The sequence below is a fragment of the Mus musculus genome, chromosome 1 (assembly GCF_000001635.26).
Source record: "Mus musculus strain C57BL/6J chromosome 1, GRCm38.p6 C57BL/6J".
NCBI lineage: Eukaryota > Metazoa > Chordata > Mammalia > Rodentia > Muridae > Mus > Mus musculus.
This window is the reverse complement of record NC_000067.6, coordinates 159,486,134-159,501,258: the sequence shown is the minus strand read 5'-3', so window position 1 is coordinate 159,501,258 and position 15,125 is coordinate 159,486,134.

The following is a 15,125-nucleotide window of genomic DNA, read 5'->3' as shown; positions in this document are numbered from 1 at the left end:
TGGGAAGATTTAATAAGCGCTGATATTCTAGTCTGGGATCATCTGGGATTACAAGATGAACTGATCCTCCTCTCAAGGGTCTCCATGTACCAGAGTTCAGGAGAAGCAAATGTTGAAGCTTATTATAGGGTTCCTTTGTGTGAGTCTCTAGACCCAGAAGAGAACCTTCAAACATTCTCAAAAAATTTGCAGGCGCAGCAAGAACACACACACACACACGCACGCACACGCGCAAAACTTCATTCACGGTTACAATAAAGGTGTTACTGAAAATAATAGTATTTTTCAAATGCAAAAATATATTTTTTTCTGAGAGAGTAGAAGATGGCTCACTCACTAGAACTCGAACTTGCATGTTCACACTTGTCCCTCACTAGTGGAGTCTAAGTAACTCTATTATCTTACTCAAGTACCACAAGGCTCTCATGGGCTCCCTTCTTCTAGCACTACCCATGGCTCCTTTGTGTAACCAGTGATTGTCTCAAAGGAAGTTCCCTTGAGGGACTCGGGTGTATGTAGTCTGCACAGGATAGGGCAGGGGGTGGATAGCCATGAAGTAGACCCCTTATCCTTTCTTTTCTGAATGGCATGCAGAAGCTCCTGTACTCTCTAGTGGAACATGACTAATTTTCCTGGGATAAAAATCCTGAAGAGCCAGAACCCCAGCAGGCCAGCTGCTGCTTCTGCTCTGCACAAGGTCCTTGCCCTCACAGGCTGTTGTCCCACTGTCCACCAGGCAGGATGATCAACTCTTTCCTCCAGAGCTGGATCTATGAGGAAAGAGCCCTCCAAGGTCATAGCTGAGAGGATCCTCTGCCCCAGCCACAGTGGAGGCTCACTCTCTTCAAGAGCCTGGATGTACTTTTAGGGTAAAATATCATTGTTTGGGTTTGCTCTGTAAAAAGGCAGAGGATTAAATTTAGCAGCTTAACTGGAATGTGTTCCCAAGGGTGTCTCTACCCTTTAGCGAAAACTCAAGAGAAATGTCTCCCTGAGCAGGCACAGTCCACCCACAGGGATGTGGGGATCACACTTTTTTCCTTCCTCTCTCAGAAAGAAGCCATCAGTAGACACAGGGCTTCAACAGAGAAGAGGGAAACTGTATCCCATCTCCTCCCCTGTCACCATCCTGCAGTGATTCCCTGCCGCCCTGAGTGTGCAAACTCACCTGTTTAAAGCAGCCATCAAGAGGTTCTAGCATATGACTCCCACTGATAAACACCACTCAATCAACAGTGAATGTCTGTCTTGTGATGACTTGGCACCAAGCCCTGTGAATGCACAGATGGAATCATAAGACAGAATCATAGCTCTGCCCACAGGGAGTTCTTAGGATGTTGGGCGTGGAGGTCAGTCTGTTATGTCAATTAAGGCAAGCCACGGTTTCCAGTTACTCACCCAATACCAGCCTGGAAGCTTCTGTGGAATTGCTTGGTAGATGGGATTAAGGTCTCTAGTAAAGTTGGCTTTACTCAAGGAAGCTTGTTCTAGATAAGCTGGGTGGGTCTGAATCAGAGGACAAGCTTCAAGAACAGAGCAAAGGTTTCCAACTCATGTCTGAGGAGTCCAGCAACCCTACCTGGTTGCTCCATGGCCTGCCCTGCATGTTTAAGACTTCTCAATCAGTTTCCATAACTGAATATGCTAATTTCTTGCAAAAAATTACATAATGTATATCTTGACTTGGTTTTGTTTCTCTAAATGAGCCTGACTGTATTATCACAGCCAGGCCATGAGGAAACATAGCCTGTCATTGCTGGACCTTGAGTCTGACCCAAATATGTCATGAACCAAGCTCCTTTTATGCCAGGTATTGTACTAGACACTCACATGTATTGCATAGTTATTCCTTTCAATTTTGTGGATAAGCAGTGTCTTATTTGGGGTTACTGTTGCTGTGATAAATCACCATGACCAAAGCAACATGAGGAGGAAAGGGTTTAATGGGCTTACACTTCCACATCCAAGGAAGTCAGGACAAGAACTCAAGCAGGCTAGCAACCTACAAACAGGAGCTAACACAGAGGCTGGAAAGAACTGTTGATTTCTGGCTTGGTTCCCCTGGTTTGCTCAGCCTGCTTCCTTGTAGAAAAAAACACCAGCCCAGGGATTGCAGCACCCATGACCGGCTGAGTCCTCCCCAGTCATTCACTAATTAAGAAAATGCCCTACAGCTGGATCTTATAGAGGCATTTTCTCAGTTGAGATTCTCTCTTTTCAGATTACTCTAAATTGTGTCAAGTTGACCTAAAACAAGCCAGGGCTGGCAGGAACCATAAAGAAACAAACTAAGTCTCAGAAAGATCAAGCAGTTTACATGACATCAAACTAAGTTGCAGATTAAAGATTCAAACCAATCCTGCCTGATCCCAAACCTATGTGTTTCCCATTTACCAATATAGCCTGGTGGAGAATGGTAAGGAAGGACTGTCTCTCTCCTAAGTGCTCACCAAATCCTACGTTCAATAGATGCCCTCTTTGAAGAGAAATAACCCCAGCTAGTGTGGTGCTATGAGCATCACTTTTCTACCTTCTGATTGATGGACTGAGGGATAATTTTCTTTTCATAAAGATGGAAGCTACATCTTACAGTTATATATAATTAGAGATTACCATGCTAGATTGGTAGATCACATGACATTAAAAATCTTGCAGGAGATTTTCAAACTTTCATGAACTATAATGCAATTGAAGGCTTATTCAAAGAATGTCATGGCAGATTCTATGAGGCTCGGAAGCTCCAAGCTAATAGCTGACTCACAAGAGTGAAGTATGATCACCCCAAGGACAGACTACAACCTCCATTCAGAGCCAATGCTGACTCGGGCACTTGTGTGATAACAGCATCTTGCTCTTGGCTAGGGCTCATGATGATGGCATCTTGCCCTTGTGTGAGGTTACTTAACAGATTGTTTTGTTATATTTTGCTTTTTTGTTTGTTTGGGTTTGTGGCATTACTTGTTTTGTTTTCTCTCTTCAGGGATATGGGTGGACTTTTCAGGCAGGCCATATTCATTGTATTGCTCTCATAAGAATGGGATCTCATGTTCTCTGTGGACCTCAAAATTCCCGATTCAGGCCTTGTAAATGGTCACTGCAGAATTCTATTAATTTATTTCTATCTTGGGTTCTTTAAGAGAAGAATTAGAGACCATGCTAGTAGCTGAAGAAGCCTTGGGAATCTATGACCTCAGTTCATCAGCATGACTTCTTCAGCTACTAGCATCGTCTCTACATGACTATGGCTGGGACCAAGGAGCCTAGTACTGTTGCTTCTGGGACTTATTTACTCACCCAGGAAGGCAAAGGTACTTGAATAAATGTATCATATGGGAATCTGGGATTCTTCCTATTCTGCAGCTGGTAAGATCCCTGGCCATTCCTAAACATTACAGGATGAAGAAATGCAGCATGAGAAAGAAGGATATGGCCTCCCGTGATCACTATGAGATCACACTTCAACCACCACGTTCCTCCTGACCTTCAAGAACCCTGGGCTTCAAAGACCACAGTGCCATAGTAGCCTGAGCTCCTGCACACCTTTTGACACATGTCATCTATCCCTGTCACATGCCATTTCTCTTTTGTAGGAAATGAAAGCAACCTGGATGGCTTGCTTTTGCCATTCTATGTGGCTATATGCCTATATAATGTACTCATGTGCTGCTATATCCTTCTAATTACATGTGTGTGATAAGCTGATCAAGAGAACCCAACTGTGAGGCCAGAGAGAGAAATATCCAAGGGTTCAACACTAGCCAGGTACACAGATAAACAGACTTTAGCTTCCCTCTCCAGATCTCCGTGATGCGTGTTCTCTGATGCAAGAATAGGTGACAAAATCTCTAACATCTCTGTTCTTAGTTGCATAGGCTTTTCTGATTACTGAGACCCAGGCACAGGACACCAACCTCTTCTCAGGGTTATTATTGACTGACAAGTTCCACTGAAGCCTTAGGTGAAAGGATAGGAAAGGAAGAATGGAAGGCTGGAAGGAAGATCCACAAAGAACAAATCTAGAGGTCACTGGTCCCCAGTTCACTGATCTACTTTTGCCTGGGATGGCAACCGTGGTGACTGGGACCCAGGAAAGCCTTCTTTCTCCAGACACAGGTACTAATAAAATTTAAACTACACAAAAGGATAAATGGACAGTCAAAAAATGATTGCTTTATAAGCACAGGAAACTGAGATCAATCCCACCGAATGCTCATTTTAAAAAGCCTGCCATGGGGTTATACTCTCAATCCCTGTGTTTGGGAGGCAGGGCCCCAGGGTTCACCGGCCAACAAGCCTACCATACTTTGTCAGTTTTAAACCAGTTAGAGACTCTGTCTCAAAGAACAGGCATAATGCTCTGGAAGTAAGACACTCACGGTTGATCCTCTGGCTTACACACACACAGCCATTCACACACGAACATTCACAACCATATAGAGAGGCTTTTGATTCTAAGAGAAGCAGCTATTTTTGAGTACCTTAGTGATCATGTATTTAGTTATATTTGTGAGCAGGCTAGTAATACAGCATTCATCTCTCCAGTTTAAAAAGTCGTTTACAAGCCACCTAAGCTTGGTTCACCCACGAAGAGTTACAATATCCCCTTGAAAATAGGACACATCATTTTCCTCCACAATTAGAACTTTTCACTAGTCCATACTGGGTTTTTTTTTTCTTTTTTGTATAGCTCTTAGCATACATTATCTGTACATTACTGAATTGCTTATCTTACATCTCATCCCTCCGTGTTCCAAATTCAAAAGCCCTCATCATTCCTATCTTGGCAGTTCTTCTGGCTCTACCCAAAGATGACTGTATCAGCTCTGGCCTGGCCAATGGTAGGACTATTTTTAGAATAAGAGCTATTTCATTTCATTTCCAAAAGCCGCTCTCCATCTCTGGGTTGCTATATCCACCATCTTTTTCTTTGATTTCCTTTCTCTATCTATCTATAACTTCTCTTTCAATTTCTTCCTTTGTGTCTACCTTTACTTTTATCCCATGCTGTTCTGTCCAGTTTGCTTACTGACCCATGATGGTCATCTGTCTCTTCCTCTTGACCCCTCTGTTACTCATCTCCTCTTGACCCCTCTTACTCAATCTGTAGTCCCTGGACCAAGGGAATCAGCACTATCTAGATACAGAATCTCAAATCCCATGTAGACCTGTCATATCAGAAAAGGCATGTAACAACCTCCTCCCCCAGGCAACCTGTGTGCAATTAAAGTCTGTGTGTTGGTTGGAATAAGAATGGCCACCATAGGCTTATAAATTTGAATGCTTGGTCTCCAGGACATAGTATTATATAAAAGGATTGGGAAGTATAGTCTTGTTGAGGGTAGGTGTGGCCTTGTTGAAGGAAGTACATCACTAGGAATGGATGTCAAGTTTTCAGAAGCCCAAGCCAAACCCAGAGTCTCCCTCTTCCTGTTGCCTGCTGATCCTTATGTAGAACTCTCAGCTTCTCCAGCCCCATATCTCCCTCTATGCCACTGTGCTCTGCACTGGGATGACAGTGGCCTAGGCCTCTGAAATTGTAAGAAAGCCCTAATGAAATGCTTTCTTTGGTAAGAGTTACCATTGTCGTGATGTCTCTTCACAGCAATAGAACACTGACTGAGACAGACTCATGAGCCCCACCTTAAATTATAAGATGAACTCATGAAAGCTATCACCTTGATCTGTTTTGCCCCACTGAGTCTCAGAACCAACCATTGTGCTTAGCTGTTCAGTAACTAAAGAGTTGGGTTTCCAAGCTTTCTCTGTAAACCGCTTTACCACGCGCTCTAATTTGCCTCTACCGTCTGCTTCCTTTTCCATGAGCTTTAACGTCCCTTTCCACTTCTTCCTCTGCATAAAGGATAAGATCAGGCTGAAGTGTGGAGTCCAAGTGAGCTCCAGAGAGGAACCGTGCATAGAACAAACAAGCGCATGCTCCCATGTTCACCTTCTTCACTTGTCAGTTCTTGAGCCTCGGGTATAAAAAGGTCCCGTGGATTACTTAGAGGCTCAGTTTGATCACCTTTTAAAGATGCAAGCTTCTGATTCTAAATAACACTAGACCCGAGCTGAGCTCAGATTTGCTTTGGCCTCTACACCTTTGTTAATTAAATGTGCATATGTGAAATGCCAGTAACACAGAAGAGTAGGAAGACAATATAGAAAGCAATAAGAAAGAAATTGTGCCCTCGGGGAACTTGTGGATGCCCAGGCAATAAACCTGGAAGCACAGAACCCAAATATACCTCAGCCCCCCATAATATTTTTCTTTGATCATTGAGGAAGTGTCAATACGTGATTAAAGCAGAGAGGAGGCCAGCTGTGGTTTCTGCCTGAAATTTCAGTACGGTGGAAACTTGGGCAAGAGGATATCTGTGAATTTGTAGCTTTAGCTCCATACAGAGTTCCAGGTCAGTTTGGGCAATAATTCGAGACCTTAGCTCAACTCTCCCTCTCTGCACCCTGTCTCCAAAAAGTGGGGAGAGAAGGGGAAATTGGGGAATAGGAGCTGAGCACATGAACCAAAAGGGAGGGTGAAATGTAGCAATAAAGGAAAAGAAAAGAATGAGGGAGAAGTGGGGAGAAATCATGGCTTTTACAACCATAAATTTTTTGCACTTTGAATCTTGAGTATATATAATATATTTAAAACCTGCTACCTCGAAGCTATTTAGTAAGCAGGTGAGAAACTTCAGGCTGTGAGCTTGTAGACTGCTTGTTCAGAGCCACATAAATGTCAAGGGTGGTCAGCTCTCATTCAGTCTATTCCCAGGGGCTGTAGTGCCCTGGCTTGGCGCTGCATAGTCTGCAGTGCTTTGTCTGGTGCCATTTAAAGCATGTCAGGAAACAGCCTGAGCTCTGCAGAGATGTGCCAGTCATATCCTAACTAGCAGCCACTTCCCGCTCCCCCAGGTTGGCTCCATTCCAAAGGCGGGGTGAAAAGAATGTGGACAGAAGTCCTATGTCCTTACCCTCAACAGAGGTGCACTGGCCAAAATGGACAAAGTCCTCCCAGTCTATCCTCCTCTGAAGACACTTCAGGGACCAATAACCTTGGCCAACCTGAGAAAGACAGCTGCAAAAGAGGGCACATTGTTTGGCCTGACTGCAAGGGGAGCATGCCAAGCAGGCCATGGAGGTGCTGCGATTAGCATATGTATTGGTGACATTCTGATTAGAAGGCTCAGAGCCAAAGATCAAGTGACTTTTGCCAGTTGCCACTGTGAATAATCACTGAGAAAAAGCTGATTGCTTAATTACAAGGTGAAATGTAAATAGAGAAACAGAGGAAACAAACAGTACTGGGAAGTGGGACTCTAAGGGTAGTTGGCACTCATTCAGTGGTCCCGGGCATTTGGTTTCTGGCCCATAGCTGTCACACACTGAGCATGTCACATATACATGGCTGACTTCCCCAACAGTGTTCTTCCTCCTCCATATGGAAGCCTTGAGGTTTATAAGCTGATCCTCCCAGGAGACCATAAGATCTGGGTAGTTGTCCTAGGTTTATACCCAGAGATGGAAGACTATCTTAGAAGACTTGCTCAGTGTTGCTTATCAGCCATGTTTGAAATGAGGTGGAAATGTACATGTCATGTAATTATTGGCAGGATAAGCTGTGCTGGACTAGCATGCAATCTATACCTAGAGCATAGTGAGCAGTGACTAATACGTGGTACTACATTTCCATTCAGCAATAATTTTGAGCTGAAACAACCATTATCACAAATGAACACACATATATAATTCTCATGTGAAAATAATTAGGACTCAAAAAACAGTTCTTTCCTTACCACTTGAGTGATCTTTCTCAAATTTCAGTGAGCATAAAAACCACCCATTATGTCTATAAAAAAAATTCAGAATTCTTAGTCATGTTCATCCACACAGCCCATACAGAAGTGTCTGATTCTATCACTCAAAGATTTTTGCCACAGTCAATGGAAATGATCTGCTTGTGTGCCTGTTTGCAGGTTTCTGAAGGAAAATGGGCATATTTTATTTATCTGTGACCCCTACTTTAGCCCAAACCCTAGAGTAGTGGAGGCAACCTAGTAACACTGTTCGAACATTCCAAGTGCCCATTTGCCCTTGAAAATAACATCTCGAGGAAATCTTGGTATAGAAGTCCTATTTAGTTATCTCTTAATTCCATATCTCAGCCAGTGGAAGAACTGAACACAATCATATGACTAAGCCCACTATAAATATTCAGTGCCTTCCAATGGCATCATCCAAGTTAAGATACAGGGAGCTGGTTTGTATATTCCTGGAATCTATGTTTAAAGACAATGCAGTAAGTCCTAGCATGCGGGGTGGGGTGGGGGGTAGGGTACAGTAATTCTCCTTATGCAAGGATGGAAGACTATCCAGAAAAATACAGAAATGTGGGGAACTGCGAGTTTTCTTTTTTTCCTTTTACTTCTGGTTTTCACTGCTTTACACATGGAAGCACCGTTGCCCTCCATCCAGCTCTGCTTTCTGTCCTGTCTATAAATAGCAGTCGAATCATCTCAACTGTGAGTAATAAAATACTAGTAAGTTTGGCAGTGCCTAGGGGTGTGCCGAGGTAATGGGTGGAAGAGGAGATCAGGCAAAAAGTGCTTGACCATGGCCAGCAGATGAAAGGAAGAATGAGAATCCCAGTCCTTAGGAAAATGGAGAGAGCAGAGAGCAGGGATGGCCCTGGCATAAGCATCTCCCATGGCCCAGAGTCTCCCAGATTGTTATGTCTACTCCTTACCTGCAAAGCCTACATCTAGGAGAGAACTCATCACACACAGGCATGCATGCACACATGGTAGCACACACACTTGCTTGAAAGCAGCTGGCTGCTGTACAAGTAAATTTCTCCACTGTAAAGCAAAGGCTAAACCTTCCTAAAAAAAAAAAAAAAAAAAAAACCTCCCTAGAGTTGGTTCCAGGACCAAGTAGAAAGGAAGTTCCTTCCAGTGAAGACCCTAGGACAGATGTTGCCAGGAGTGGCCCCCAATTCTCCTCGTTGTCCACCCTCTCAGACCCCTGCAGCTTTGATAGTTTTGCGGTAGAGCAATGCTTGAATACGGTCTTCATGACCTAAATCTTTCAGAGTCTTGTTATTGCCGTCTGAAAATGGGAGTGTGCAAGGCAACAAACACTGAAAATAACACAGGTCATGAAACTGCACCTAACAGTTGGATTTCAGTAAACTCAATAAATGGCTCTGTTGGCTTCTTCCCTGGATTCTCCTCAACGAAAGCCTTAGAACCTGAAGTCTCTCTTTTTACCTTTGTTGGACTGACGTTCTGCTCCTCCCTTCTGTGTTTCAAGTGGTGAGAACTGAATGCATATGTTACTCATGGCTGGATCTCTATTGGTGTATACACATGGAGAACCCATGAAAATGTGTAATTCGTGGTGTATTGGTGAAGAAGCAAGTGCGTGGCTACTGACGGCACTTTTATGTTTCTCAACGGACAACGGCGCTGTAATTACTTATTATTTAACTTTTAGAGTTACCCAATGGGATTCAGTCAACAGCAAGGGAGAGAATTATATAAAGCAATGTTTAGTACAGTGTTTGGCTTATGTTGGTGGTCAGTGGTCTCTGGTTTTCATGATGACATTGATAACAAAGAAGGATGAGGAGAAGAAAAGGAAAGGGGATGGGGAGAAGGAGAAATCATCCTCTATCCCAGAAGAGATAATCTGCCCATCTTCATTAAATACTCAGAATGCTGGGTGAGGTATCAACTTCAAATTCAAGTGTAGTCAGTTTATCTGTAGGGCTATCAGGGTAGCTGAGCCAAGATCCATTAATATGAGACTCTCAGGATCCCCTTGCTAAGGCCAACATTGGTAATAGTCACCAAAATGAAAACTCCTGATGATGAAGCATGAAGGAAGACATTTTCCTATCTATACTACTTTTAAACTCTTAATGGTAGAGCACATTCATGCCCTACTTAAAATCTCTTAACGTCTCACCTTGGCTTTCAAAAAACAATCCACATGATCTCCTCCTTTGTGAGCTGGTCTTAGTCTATTTCTCCACCCCTGTTCCTCTTCCTAGTGCATAGTTAGCTTGTTCAATATAGAACTCTTGTGATTCAATGAGTTCCTATTTGTAATTGCTTTTGGTGTTGTCACCATCCCCAAACAACTTCATAGCCTTTAAATGCATCTCAAGCATCAGCTCTTCCAGGAAGTCTTCCTTAAGCCTGGGACACAATCATTTGGTCCCCATAGCAGGTTTCCCCTATCTCTATTGTAGGACATGTTGTCTTTTCCTGTTTCTGTTTGCATACTTCTTTCTCCAGGAGATTATAGGAAGTATCTTTTTCATCTCTAAAATCCCATCATTTGTGAAAATACCTGGTACATTATAGATGCTTGATGGGTACTCAAATTAATTAATGAGATGAAGAGATAATGGATGTGAAGGAGAACAGCCTTGCTGGGAACCAGGGGATCAGAGGCAAGATTAAGGATGTACAAGGGTTCAAGGATGTCATTTCTTTGTTCACTTTAATTCATGGGAATTAAGGAAGTAAGATAATCAAATGGACTAGAAAGATTTTAACATATCTCACACGCACAGAATAGTCTTGCTCTGTTGTCCCAGTAAGAAAGCAAGTTGGGAAGGGAGACAGGGGCTCTTCCACAGAGGTATTTTAGAAGAGAAGTAAGTGATTTTATAAAGTTACTAGGCAAAGTCAATGTCAAAGCAATAAAGTAGCAGACAAAAAGCTCCATTCTGAGAGTTTCTGGAGCCCATTTGGCATCTGAGGTTTATCCTGTGCTCTGTATTCATCAAAGAAGATTTTTACTGCAGCAGGAACTAGTTAGTGCATAACTGGCCTAAGAGGTGGTGGAATATTCATTCCTTAGTGGGGTGTATACATCACTCTCTCCAAGGCTCAGGGAATGAACATCTTGGAAGAGAGGGCAGAAAGACTGTGAAGAACAGAGGGCAGGAGATTTACAGCGTGAGGACATTTTCTGGGCCCAGCATAGCCAATGCAGCTGTGGTTATCTACACAGGGCGAGGCCTGTCAACATTCCATACAGATGGAAGAGGAGCCCTAAGGCCCCACCTCTCCCTGAAGGACTGCTGGCACTTGGTGCTTACTCAGAAAGAGGTAGCAATGTTCAGCACTGTCTTCACTGGTAAGTTGCCCATGCTGTTATAAATAGCCACTCATGACCACGTGATCTACTCTACCTAAACGCAGTGGTACACACTCAAAAGAAGATGCAGAAGTAGAAGAGAGACTTGTTGGAAGGAGGAAGGGTTTCAGCAGGGGAGGAGGGAGCAAGAAGGGGGATGGGGGATGAACATGATTAAAATTCACTATATGATATGTGAAATTTCCCAAAAATGAAAAATAGGGAAATTAAAGAAAACTAGAATACTCCCTGAAGAGATAATTTTGGTCAAATGATCTTGTCTGGAGGCTAACACCAAGATTTCTCTATTTCCAGGTGTAAGTAGACCAAGAAAATGCAAACAAGAATAAATTTGCGGGGTTGGAAGCCCTTGAATGTCATTGAGGAAATTGCCTCAGAAGCTGAACGGTGTCCTTGTTTCTCTTGTACAGTTTATTGTATGTAAATCAACCCAAGAGAACAGAGTTATTGAAGAAAGTATAAATGCTGTAAATTTGTACCTCAGACACAACCTAACACAAAGCTGAGCAGTTACAGAGGCTTGGACAAATCCAGTGTGAATAAATAATATCGGATTCCCTTGAATTCAGGCTTTTTAACAAACATATACCTAACTTTGCGCTACAGCTTGGCATGTCTGATTGCATGTCTCCCACACAATTAGTAAATGAATCTAAGGTGTTACTATACCATTTCATTGAGGAGGAAGCTAAAGCTCGAAGTGGTTAAGAAATTTGTCAATATTTACCCAGAAAATAAGATGCAGAGCTGGGATACGTACTTGGGCACTCATGGCCCAGTGTCCTGTGGTCCCACATTCTGCCTCACTGTTGGGTTGTGGGAAAGCCACTTGAACAGGCAAATGGGGAGACACTAGACTGCATTTACCCTATGCCACCATCAAGTTCTGGGCTTGTGGTAAGTGCCAATGTAAGGAAACGCAGCCTTGGGTGTGGGCCTCAGTGCAAGTGAAAAAAAACATGGGCTGAGCCTGAAGCTGGGGTTCTCAAACTCCTGGGAACCCAGACACTGCGGTAAGTTACAAGGAATTGAGAACAGAGGGGTCTGCAGGCTGAGGACAAGCCTGGAGCCAGGTTATGAAGAACTCCAGCTTAGCTCATTGGCGATTGTCCTTAGCTTATCAAAGATTGTCTGGGAGCACAGAGGGGCCTTCTGTGGAAGACTTACAAAGGCTTCCTCCATGTTCCCATGGCAGTCCTTGATGAAAGAAACAGTCTTTGGTTCCAAACTGCTTACTGATTTTTTTATTGTGGAAAATGAGTGCATACCACCTCCTCAGAATGGACCAGAAATTAAATACCTTTTGCAGGAAAGAATGTCCAAGAAGGGAAGCACATTAGTTAAACCCTTAGGGCCTTTAGATACCTCATCAGCATGGAGAACTCTGTTCTAAGCTAGAATACCATTAGTCACATCCCTTTGTTGGGAGTGTGGTCCCATATTCTGAACCAGGACTCCTGATAGGAATAGGGAGAAACCTATCATCCTCAGATGGGTGCCTGGGTGTCTGAACCCACTCAACCTTACCAAGTTTCCTGGCATGGTCAACTGCCCCACAGTGTCCCTCTTTTTACCCACTACTTCATGATGAAGAGGCCAAGCTAACCACAGCCTGTCTCTGCTACCACCAGTAGGATACAGAACTGGATAAAATGTATGAAATAAGCAAAGTTACCTTCAATGCCTCCTCATGGTCCTTCTTCCTCCTGGCCCATTGTTACCTAATCTTACCATGTAAGCTACAGCTACAACACCCTTATGCTCATCCTCTGTCTCCTATACAAGATGCCCTGCTTCTCCTCCTAGCTACATTTTATTGTAGGTGTGCTGGTGTGGTGTTGGTATTCTCAGCAAAACCCCCTTTAACTCTGATCACCACCCAATGAAGGTTAATATAACCAATGATACAGCATCTACCTGTTACAGGAATTAAATGTAGTAGCTTATTGTAAGGCCTATAGCAGTGGCTACCATTCAGGATATATAAGACAGATTATATAACTGTTATATTCCATAGTTGGTAATTGATCAAGGTAGGAGATGATCCTTGACCTTTCTGCCCCCAAAGACCTTATTTTGGAAGATGACAATCTGCTCCTATGATGAACCAATTTGGCAATTTACCCATCGTTTCTTACTTCCATCGTTGACATTGTGCTATGGTATCTTCTTTTTTAGGTTTATTTACTTTAGGAAAAAAGGAAAAAGTATGTGAAATAGGAAAGGGACTATTTTTTTCATCCAAGAGTAATGTTCATACCTCCAGAATGCCAAACTCTATGAGTACTACAGACTATGCTAGTCTGGTGGATAGCCTATGGCTGAACAGTAGCTATTTCTAATAGTTGTTCTCTATTCTCTACAGATTTGGGTCTAATTTCTTAGAAGACAGACAGTGAGAAAGGTGCAAATTATTAGTAATGACCCAAGCACACAGTGGATTCTTGATATTTGCTACATTGATATGCTATTAAATTAAAGAGAGGAAGGTACCAGGCTGGACTGGCATGGATCCCAGATGAGTCAACATCTTGTTTAAAAACCCAGTAGATAAGATTCTTCCTTTGTCCATGGTCCTAGCTCACATCTTGGATCTACTGATTAAGTACTCAACAGAAATGGCTGTGTAAATGCTGGAATGGGACCAGAATTTTAAGAAGCCATTAGACTAAACAGAGCCCATGGCATCATTAATAACTTGCAGTAACTCTGGAAGAACTGAAGTGACCCACCAATGAACTAGGAGTCAGGCCACAAACGCAACAGGAACAAATGAGGCCAGAGTGTACAAGACTGGGGAGAAGCATCCGTCTAGAGTAAAGAGCCGTGCCTTTTCTATGGACCCCCCAACTCTTCATCACACCTCAGATGCCTTCCTGAGAGATGCTAGTGTTCTACTTCATCTCACCACCAGCCCACTGCTCTATGCCAAAAGTCCTCCAGGGTGAGGAGCTGATGCATCAAACCTTCTGTGTTGCTTTGAGAACTAGGAAGACTCTGCAAGGGAGCCATATAGATTCCCTTTGGAAAACACAAGAGTTCTTCCTCAGCCAGAGCCTCTTGAGGAACTTCTCTGGCTGAGTCCTCCATCACCTACCAGCCCAGGCCACCCACCAGAACAGCCAGTGCTCAGAGTTCACATAATTTCTTTCACAGAGAAAACAGCCAAATCACAGAGTGAAGACTCTTAGCCCATCTCTCTCTAGTCCCTGATATGTGTATCACATTCATAGCCTCCATGATTCAAGGTCTTGCTACTCATAAGTTCCTGGTTGCCTATCTACCCCTGTCCTTCTCAGATTCCCTCACTTCAGAATTTCAACCACTTCCTCGCCATTTTACTCTCCCAGTCTCCCATGCTATACTGAGATGAAATACTTCACGAGGCTGTCTTTGACCTTCCTCCTCTTGAAGCTAGTCAGTCTCATCTACCATCCCCAATAAACGCTCACAATTCAGAAGCACAAATCCATTCATGGTTTTTTTTTCCATCTACTTAAAACTCTTTAGTGGCACTTGAAACCCCGCTGAATGAAGATGATGTTTCTTCTTGAGCGTATGAAACACTCCAAGATCAGCCTTCACTGCTCCCTGCTGCCCAGCTGCACCCCCTTTCAGTATACGCTCAGCTCTGTGGAACCCCTTTCACCTCCCCAGAATACTATCAATGTTTCATGTTCCTTCTGCCCTCTCTGCTTTTATTCAGATTGACCAAGTTGCCCAATCTCTCTCTCTCCCTCTCTTTCTCTATTTGTCTGTCTCTCCCTTTCTCCCTCCCTCCCTCCCTCCCCCACTCTCCCCACTTCCTCTCCCTTTCCCTCTCTCTTCTCTTCCCTTCCCTCCCCTGTCACACATCTGAGTACTTCACAAACCCTGAGGGTGCCACTACATGGGCATCTTTCCTGTCTATTCATAGGTGATTATAGCTTTATCCCATCTCTAAGCTGTCTTAACTC